The sequence below is a fragment of the Schistocerca piceifrons genome, chromosome 1, assembly GCF_021461385.2.
Source record: "Schistocerca piceifrons isolate TAMUIC-IGC-003096 chromosome 1, iqSchPice1.1, whole genome shotgun sequence".
Taxonomy (NCBI): Eukaryota; Metazoa; Arthropoda; class Insecta; order Orthoptera; family Acrididae; genus Schistocerca; species Schistocerca piceifrons.
The window spans coordinates 144,222,381-144,232,405 of record NC_060138.1 but is presented as its reverse complement, the minus strand read 5'-3'; the positions used below and the strand labels follow the sequence as shown (position 1 = coordinate 144,232,405).

The 10,025-nt window shown below is 42.7% G+C and overlaps 1 non-coding gene across 1 annotated transcript; it reads right to left on the bottom strand.

The window, feature by feature from the left end:
* Nucleotides 1–4,090: 4,090 nt before the first annotated feature.
* Nucleotides 4,091–4,165, bottom strand: Trnat-ugu. Its single transcript has one exon. It is a non-coding gene; the product is annotated as a tRNA-Thr (tRNA).
* Nucleotides 4,166–10,025: the final 5,860 nt, after the last annotated feature.

The window sequence follows — 10,025 nt, the reverse complement described above, 5'->3', positions numbered from 1 at the left end:
GCGTTGTGTTGACGTTCAGACAGTGGTAGTAACATACTTTCCACTCTTGATACTATCTCAATAATCGTCAGTGTCAATGCAGCGAAGATCATAAAGTTACTTGCTCCACAGAAATGACCAAGAAGAATATACAGTGAAGTTGTTAACCGAACATCTTGCCTTACCATCTCTTCAGTTACCTAGGTATTCTTATACTTGGATGGCAATACATATACTCTGTAATGGTAATTGTTTTTAATACCTAGAGTGTATTTGAGATGAAGTCTGCATTACATTACCACAATAACAGAAGTCAAAATAATTTACATACACACAATCCATAATACAGAAATCCAGTATTATGAATATAATTATTAGTATAATTTTCATCACGTACCACCTGATAACCCTACATTGATCATACAGAAGTTTTATCTTGTATGTATTTTTCACTGCATAACTAGGACGCTCCAATAGAGCCAGAAGAAGGCAGCTGCAACCGTAGCCGAAACGTTGGTTTTTCTCCAGTAGTAGTTTTACACAATATGATGGGGTACCATACCCAGAATACTTCTTTGTCGACAAACTCTGGTCTCGGAAGCCTACGCAATTATAACTGTAGAAATTTGATGGTGAGATATCTAAGGCAACATATGCATAGGATGAGATATATCGAATCGAGACTCTCTAGGTGTGGACGATATTGGAGGTTTAAAATCCCATGTGTAGCCAGTCAGTAGCCTTACAACTACTAATCTATTTGGGGATTTCTGTTCGTTAGTCCAAGTACTGTTAGCCCAAGGTATGTAAGTGTATGGCGTCCAAGCAGAAGTCATAAGGATGCAGGCTGCTGGTCGTTCGTCATAAAATTATTGCCTGAGTTTCGGAAGAGTTTATCTTAATTGTTTCACCAGGAGGTGAAATTATTAGGGTGAAATTGGATGGGTACATGGAACTGCTGGAATGTAGTGTATAGGGCTCGGAAAATTGGTGTGGTGAATGACGTGAACAGCAGAAAGAGGTGGTTCACGAATATTGGTAGTGTAGAGGATATGAGAGGAAGGAAGAGGATGGAACAAGACTTTGGACAAATTTGTGATTGGATGGTAGATAAGGGAATTAGTGTTGTTAATAGCTTCAGAATGGGCGATTAGATAGGAAGTAAGAAATATTGCATACGTGAGGAACGTCATTGTTCAGAAACGTTCTTCAATGATAGTGTATCTGGATGATTGTTCAGCGAGGATAAAAAATGGAGCACCGTGCGTGACATCTTCCAGCACAAGAAGGCGAAAGGTGACTCCTGGCAGCATCTCTCTACTGACGCTACACCAAGCTAATCAAACGTGCTTGAAATGAGCGGATGAGCATACAGAAGCCAGTCTTACAAGAAACATATGCTTACAGAATTCTTGAATTGCACTACTAACATCGTTGTAGGTGACTTCTAACTCCGAACACACAGCAAGTAAATACGAGAAGCTGGATAGAAAGATACCTGAGGATTCAGTTTATCGCCTACACTGTTCATCCCACTTATCCGAAACCTTCCAGACAGTACGTCTCCCAAATAACGGACGAGCTGAATAAATTATGGAAGATGACCTGTGTGTATTGGATGAATATTTCAGGAGACTGAGTAGCTAAATCCAAACTCCTGAAGACAGAAGTTGTAGAATACTATGTGAAAAACAGGTATGCAAATTACCATTATCACGTAATATGGAGATATTGCGACAGCAATATGAAGTATCAGGACGCCACTTTGGACCTATCTACTTGCACCTTCTTCGGAAAACAGCTGCAAAAATTAAGAGCCATAACAATTTACTGCAAAAGGTAACATCAACTTCATGGGATGTCGACGCAAAAGCTCTGGGAATAACAGTATTGCCTTTAGTTTATTCATTACTCTTTTCACCAGTTGAATACTTTTCAGCTGAATGGCTCATGTGTTCCTACACCTACCTAGCTGAAGTTCACCTTCAACAAGCCATGCATATTGTGTTTCGTACGCTTCTGCCTACGACGATTTCTGGGCTGACACCAGGCCAGCTCTAAAGGGATCGAGTAGCCGGAAAACCTCGACATTGATCTTTAATTTACCCCTTGCGTTTATTTTACTGTTTTATTATTGTTTTTTGTTTGTAGTTTTATGTGTTTTGTGATTGTCGAAAATGCTAAATAATAATCCTTCTTCATTCCCTATAAAACAACTGTTGCGTATCGAACCTACTGTGAAAACTGGGCAGTAGTTTAGTTAGCGGATTTAGAAAAATTCCAGTTATTTGAGTAAGTCTCCGACAAAAAAGGGGTATACTGCTTGGCTTGCCGCCAAACCCACCGATCTTCGGGCGTATTTTTATCACTGTTTCAGACTCACCGAAAACTGCCTATCTTGGTACCCATTGACGCTAGCAACCACCACACCACATTTCTACTGCATTCACGGCCACATCGGGCATACATAATGGCAGCGATTAGTAGCGCAAGTATATACCAATCCCATATCCATATTTATTTCATTGTGGGATAATATGCCTGTGACGCAGTTGCTCGTTATTTGTTTAATTGATATCTCTACGATTTCCCAAACATATCCAGGCGTTGTTATGAGAAAACAATTACGTTGTGTTTCTTGAGAGATAGGTCTTGTTGTAGAATATTTGTGTCTATGAAATGACTAGATGAAGAGGGATGATTTCTCTAGCCGAAGGGTCTTACTACAAAATTAAGCAGGTATTAACGTCCAAATATAGAAACAGTGAGTCCACAAGATGACACATGAAAACTTTGTTTTGATCACAGATATGTATGGGTGTGAAACATTCACAAGGGGAACCAGGAACGACACAATCTAATACCTTTAACTCACGATGTTAAGAGTTACTGCTGAATATCAGATGTATTGATCGAGAAAACAATATTGTAAACTAACGTAACGTTTCTAAACAAATGAATTATCTTATACGTTAGCACAGTTCTTTATTAAGGAATAGACTAGCTAGTGTATGAAGATGCAAGAAAGGCTTTGTATGAAGGATTCCACAACAACAAAGGTCTTAAAAAAATAGAAAATAAACAACTGCTGATATCGAGATGTATAATCATTGACACAAAAAGTTTCATTAAAATCTAAGATTGACCATCAACAGAGCTTAGGTGCAAAATGTGATCAGTGGGAAGACAGAAACGAAAAAAAAGTGTTGTTAGAGCAGTCTGTTACAGATCAGGTGGGTTAATCGAGCAAGATGTCCTTCAGCGAGATAACCAAAAATAAATGCCTAATCAAGTGCATGTTGATGATTTTCTATGAATATGGACCCATATTGGCTAACAATTTGGAAAATTATTCGATGCGCAGTTGTCAGGTTTTGGCTTATGTTCTGACTTATTGGACAGTTTCGGCCTCAGGCAATTTTCAAGCACGCTATCCATTATTTTTTATTAAAACAATAGTAGTTCTTCAGTAAATCCATTATTAGTTAAACGTACAAAGCAGTTACTAAACGGAATACGTATTACATTACGTGTGACATTTTAATAGCTACATTTGTTGACATCGTGAGCATCAGTAACTGTGATGCCATACTGAATCGAAGAAATAGAATGTTTGAACACACACGAACTCATAAGTTGTTGTTGAAAACTGTAGCTAAAGAGATGGTGGAAAGAAAGAGGGAGACTTGGATATAAGTATGCAGAGTGTTTAAAAAAAGTGTCACAAATTACTACAGGTAGCAGTATTGATGAAAACTAGAAGAAAAATTACTATAATGATATGTCCAGAAACCAGTACCTGTTGAGATAAGGCCTAATCTGTCCTCTCATTCCCACCTTTTACATAGAAGTAGACATTAGAGACGTGGCTACATGCTGTTACCATGCTCATTGACACATCCTACAGCCCTTCATCGCAGTAAATTACACAATGACGTACACAGGGCTCCATTCCGATTGCGTCACATGTATGGCCACACGTTCCTGTAACGTCTGCACATAGTCGATGGGTTAGGCATAGAGCAGTTATTTTCAAAATTAGAATTATATTTTAATACCTTCAGATGCTAACGGGCGTTGATATATATCAACGGGGACAGGTGACAATGTGTGCCCCGACCGGGATTCGAACCCGGGATCTCCTGCTTACATGGCAGACGCTCTGTCCGGCTGAGCCACCGAGGGCGCAGAGGATAGTGCGGCTCCAGGGAGTATCCCGTGCATGCCTGCCGCGAGACCGACATTCTCACGTTATATGTCCACACACTACTTTCGTAGTGTCCCTACCCAACACCGTCATTACTCATGGAAGATATTCTTACCAAATCCCGTAAGAGTTCGGGTAATATGTGAGCACCTGCACAGAAGAAGGAGGTGATGACCGGTATTGCCAGAACTATATACTTATATGGATATGGTGTCTGTTCTTTCGGTCATGTCCGTATCCATATCCATATAAATATATAGTATAAGTATATAGTTCCTTTCAATGTCCCCATAGCCATAAATCGAGCAGATTGGGATCAGTCCATCGTCTCACAAACGTTGCGTTGTGGTACTGTCGCACGAACTGTACAAAATGGGGTGGCGTCCCATTGTGAATGAATCACGGTCGTTGTCTTTCTACGAAGGTAACGACATCCTATTGGGCAGAAGTCGGTGATACACCAGGGACTTTAGGCTATAATTTACAAGATGCAGGAGTGCCAACACGTTGAAGCTAAGAGACAGCATCCAGAATGAGATTTCCATTCTGCAGCGGAGTGTGCGCTGATACGAAACTTCCTGGCAGATTAAAACTGTATGCCGGACTTAGACTCGAACTCGGGACTTTGCCTTTCGCTGGCAGGAGAGCTTCTGTGAAGTTTGGAAAGTAGGAGACCCGGTACTGGGGGAAGAAAAACTGTGAGAACTGGACGTGAGTCGTGCTTGGGTAGCTGAAATGGTAGAGCACTTGCCCGCGAAAGGCAAAGATCCCGAGTTGGAGTCTCGGTCCGGCACACAGTTTTAATCTGCCAGGAAGTTTCATAACAGACAGCTGATTGCACTTGGGAAGTAAGCTCAACTCGATTTCTGAAAGCAAATTTTCAGTTTTATCGTAAGAGTGAACTTTTTATTTTTATTATTAACTTTAAACCGTTTCTGCGCATTCAGTTTACGTAAGAATGTGTGGTAATGAAAACAGCCGCTGGCCTGGGCTAAACCAAAAACTGTTCACATCCATGTTCTTGTCTTAGACAGGAACCGAGCACCAAGATCCTCCAGAACCGCAACTCTGCTCGCGGCCTTGTCAGACACATTTGTAACAGCGCTTCCGTTCTGTAGCGATACTGAAACGATTCTGGTGCCTCGCCTCCGTGATTGCTAGAAGATTTTCACCTGCCCACACATATACAATGTGTTAATTTACTGCGCTATCTCTTTTGAATCCTGCCTACATCACCGAATACTAAGCAACTGCCTGGCGCACGTGAAGCGGGACGCATCTGAACAGGTACCAGCATCTCTTTCCGGACTTGTAACTATCGGATACTGTCCACTGGAAGAATATAAGACACATTTGTTTAAACTCCCTGCGCAATCCACGTCGCCAGTAGCGTCGCCTGCAGCAGTTATGATGAAATAAAGAAAATAACTTGTAAGTGACGAGAATGGTAAACTGCATCAACTGATGATCGAAACACCAGCAGAAGATCAGGAGTATGGCTTCTCAGGCACGTAACTGGAGTTCATGAAAGTCAGCATTTACGAGTGTACTGCAGCGCCTTTCGTGGACAACACATCGAGTTCGAAAGCTTAATGGCAATTGCACCGAGAGAGATATCGGGACATCGGTCGTAAGCTAGCAAACGGCTCTCTGGCATTTTTCCGCTGCTTGTTTCTGTGCTCGGGGAGCGCTTAGCGAAACCTCGCTTGAAGAACAGCCCTTTCAGAGGTCCGCGCAGCTGCTTTATTGCCTTTGCCGGGCTGTAAGTGATGGCTGTTTCCCGCAAACGACACAGCGATTACGGTCTGACTCGCCTCTCGTCTGCAGGAGACGAACGCGCGTTCCGCAGGACGCACGACCGCCGCCGCTCGGGGAGCGGCGAGACGGACGAGCGCGGGGACGCCGCCCCCCGCCCCCCTGTGCCGGCTGTAAAGCGGGCGCGCAGCCGCCTCCCGCCCCGCAGTCGCCGCAGCGGCGACGACAGATACCCGATATCGGCGGTCGCCGCACACAGCCAATAGCTCGGCGCCGCATTCCTCGGAGACGGCAGCCGCTCTAAACGGAATGCCTGTCTTTAAAAAGAGGGCAACGGAAAAAGAAAAAAAAAAGGAAGGCCGAGGACGAGGGAAACCGAGGAAGGAGAACAAGGAGGCGGAAGTGGAGGAGGAGGAAAAAAATTAGGAGACAAGTCCCCAGACGTGTATCTGCGGTCGTCGCGAGATTTAGTGCTCGCGTAGGCCTCCAGGGAAGCGTCTGTCTTCTGTCGTACTGGAGGAGTACGGCGATGCCGGGAGGGCGTTCGAGCTCCTCGAAGGTGCCGGGAAAGCAAGTCGTGATGTCCCTGCAGAGAAAGAGAGGGAAATGTCTGCAAAACGTGCGCCAGGCAAAATGTGGCTTGTAAGGATACCGTTTATCTGCCTAATAATCTGTGTTGTAGGCTGAGTGTACCTGGCACTGGTTTAAGGTCATGCGAGGCCCGTTGCACTGATGAAGTACGGTGCCTCTATCCAGCAATACGAGGTGTGTGAGTAAAATAATGAGACAGATTTTTTGTCTAATGAGTTTTAACTGTTTGAAAGAACAATATTATCCCGTTCAGAGTAGGTCTCTTCGGCAGCTGTACACCTGTGGAATCGTTGTTCCCAGTCTACATCTACATCTACATACATACTCCGCAATTCACCATACCGTGCGTGGCGGAGGGTACCTCGTACCACAACTAGCATCTTCTCTCCCTGTTCCACTCCCAAACAGAACGAGGGAAAAATGCCTATATGTCTCCGTAAGAGCCCTAATCTCTCTTATCTTTGTGGTCTTTCCGCGAAATGTAAGTTGGCGGCAGTGAAATGGTACTGCAGTCAGCCTCAAATGCTGGTTCTCCAAATTTTTTCAGTAGCGATTCACGAAAAGAACGCCTCCTTTCCTCTAGAGACTCGCACCCGAGTTCCTGAAGCATTTCCGTAACACTCGCGTGGTGATCAAACCTACCAGTAACAAATCTAGCAGCCCGCCTCTGAATTGCTTCTATGTCCTCCCTCAGTCCGGCCTGACAGGGATCCCAAACGCTCGAGCAGTACTCAAGAATAGGTCCCCTTTACAGATGAACCACATCTTCCCAAAACTCTACCAATGAATCGAAGACGACTATCCGCCTTCCCCACAACTGCCGTTACATGCTTGTTCCACTTCATATCGGTCTGAAATGTTATGCCCAAATATTTAATCGACGTGACTGTGTCAAGCGGTACACTACTAATGGAATATTCAAACATTACGGGATTCTTTTTCCTATTCATCTGCATTAATTTACGTTTATCTTTATTTAGAGTTAGCTGCCATTCTATACACCAATCACAGATCCTGTCCAAGTCGTATCCTCACTCAACGACGACGTCTTCCCGTACACGACAGCATCATCAGCAAACAGCCGCTGATGGACTTCGGCTGGTACAGCCTTTAACATGTCAGTCACATTCTCCAGAGTCCCAAAACGCCGTCCTTTTAAGTTTTACAATTTTTGTGAAAGAGAAAAGCCACAAGGGTACACATCAGGTGACTAGGGGGCTGTGCAGCAACAGAAATACTAATTGAGGTAAAAAATCCCGTGATGGAAATAGCCGTGTCACATGTGACCTTGTCATGATGCAGCACCTACTATCTGCAATGTCTGGGCTCACTCTATTCACCCTTTTCCTGAGCCTTATAAAAGCATTTTGTATAGCAATTGCTTGACAGTTTGTCCTGGAATATTTCTTAATGCATGATATCTCTACTGTTAAAAAACACAAATCGGCAGTGACTTGGCCTTTGATTGCCTTTTCGAGCTTTTTTCCCGTCGAGGAGATGTCTCAATGTGCCAGTTACTTTGTTACTTCATCTAAGAATCGTATCAAAAATCCATTCTTCGATTGTCCTTCTGCTCAGTTGTAGGGTTCTTCAGCACCAGTTTGGCAGAAACCTTTCGCAAGTGCAAACCTTCGGTCAAAATTAAAATTTGATGTACAGTAGAAGTTTTTTAGTTTAATAGATCACCCATCTTCCTTATTATAAAAAGTCTGTCTGACCTCACAAGAGCAAGTACACGTTCGACGTTTTCGTCTGGTTTTGGAGTTGACACCTTCAGTTCAGCGAGCTTCATATTAAAATGAGTTCTCGTGCTTCAAAAAATGATTTGTGCCAGCGAAGAACTTGTGCTCTTGAAAAAGATTTTTCCCTATAGGCTTGTTTTAACTTCTGAAAGGTCAAACTAGCTCGTTTCAAAAGTTTAATATAAAATTTGATAGCATAATGTTGCTCTAAGTCCCGCTGTTCCACTCTCGTAGCACAGAACAAAAACAAAACTTTACTGATGGCGATCTCAAAATCACGTGACTATTATACGGATCTGAAATCGGTCTGAGTATTTATAAGGAATGAAAACACCGATCTATACAAGTAGAACAACACAGCACAACACAACATTATCAGATCGCTCACAGTGTTGTCAGTCCCATTACTTTTCATACACACCGCGTATGTGCTCTTTTATTTTACTGCCTAACTTTGTTTGTACATAATATCAGAAGGTAAAATTTGCTCAAAATTCATTTTATTAAATTATTCTCTATCAGATGCTATTAACATTGATTTTTGAACCATTATCAGAGCAACTGCGTAGGGAGGGTTATCAGCAGAAAGACAGTGAAGAGATGAGATGATGGTCATACCAGAAGTACTCTTCCTCATACTTTCTAAGATGGTTTACGGACTACACATGTAGATTTAGATGGAGAACATAATCAACATTATTCAGTATCAGTGTCCGCCCCCGGTAGCTGAGTGGTCAGAATGTCAATCCTAAGAGCCCGGGTTCAATTCCCGGCTGGGTCGGAGATTTTCTCCGTTCAGGGCATGGGTGTTGTGTTGTCTAATCATCACTTCATCCCGATCGACGACCAAGTCGCCGAAGTGGCGTCAAATCGAAAGAATTGCACCCTGTGAACGGACTACCCGACGGGAGACACTAGTCACACGACATTTACATTTAATATCAGTGAAGCCTGACATTGTGGGGAAGGAGACAACGGTCTTAACGTAATTTATTGAATAAGTAATTCTAATTTTAAAAAAGTTTTTAATGTTCAGACCGCAATTTCCATTATAAAATTGAGGCGTAATGATTTGTTTCGGCTGCGTACAGCAACCATCTTTAGATCTGTAAACAAGCAGAGGAAAAAGTAGCCTAAGAAAATTTTGAGTAAGAAAGTAAAATATTTAAAAAATGTATAAGAGCCCAACAAAAAATACGAGGACAACCAACTCCAACAAAAAAACGAACGGATATCAAATCCACTTCAGAGCAAAGCAAAGCAGAATAACACATGATGTACGAAACACGTAGGACATAAAAGAAGACTAGCGCAGGCAAAGGTGGCATTCCTGACGAAAAGAAGTCTACAAGTATCAAAAATAAGCCTTAAATCGAAGGAAGAAATTTACATGGTAGTCAGTCATGGACAGTGGAAAAACAGGAAAGGAGGAGAAAAAAAGCGTTTGAGAATTTCTGCTACAGAAGAATGTTGTAAATTAGGTGGGCTCATGAGTTAAGTAGTGCGGAGGAGATTCTCCTCAGGATGGGCGAAGGAAAGAAGATGAGGAGATGGGATGATAGGACATTGTTAAGGCAAAAGGGAATAATCTCCTTCGTATTACAGGGAACTTAGTCAATAAAAGCTGTAGAGGAAGAGAGATATGTGTAATGAATAATTGAGGACGTGGGGTACAAGTGCTGTTCTGAAACCAAGGGATGGCGCAGGAGAGGAGTTCGTGATAGGCCACATCAAACCAGTCAGAACCCTGA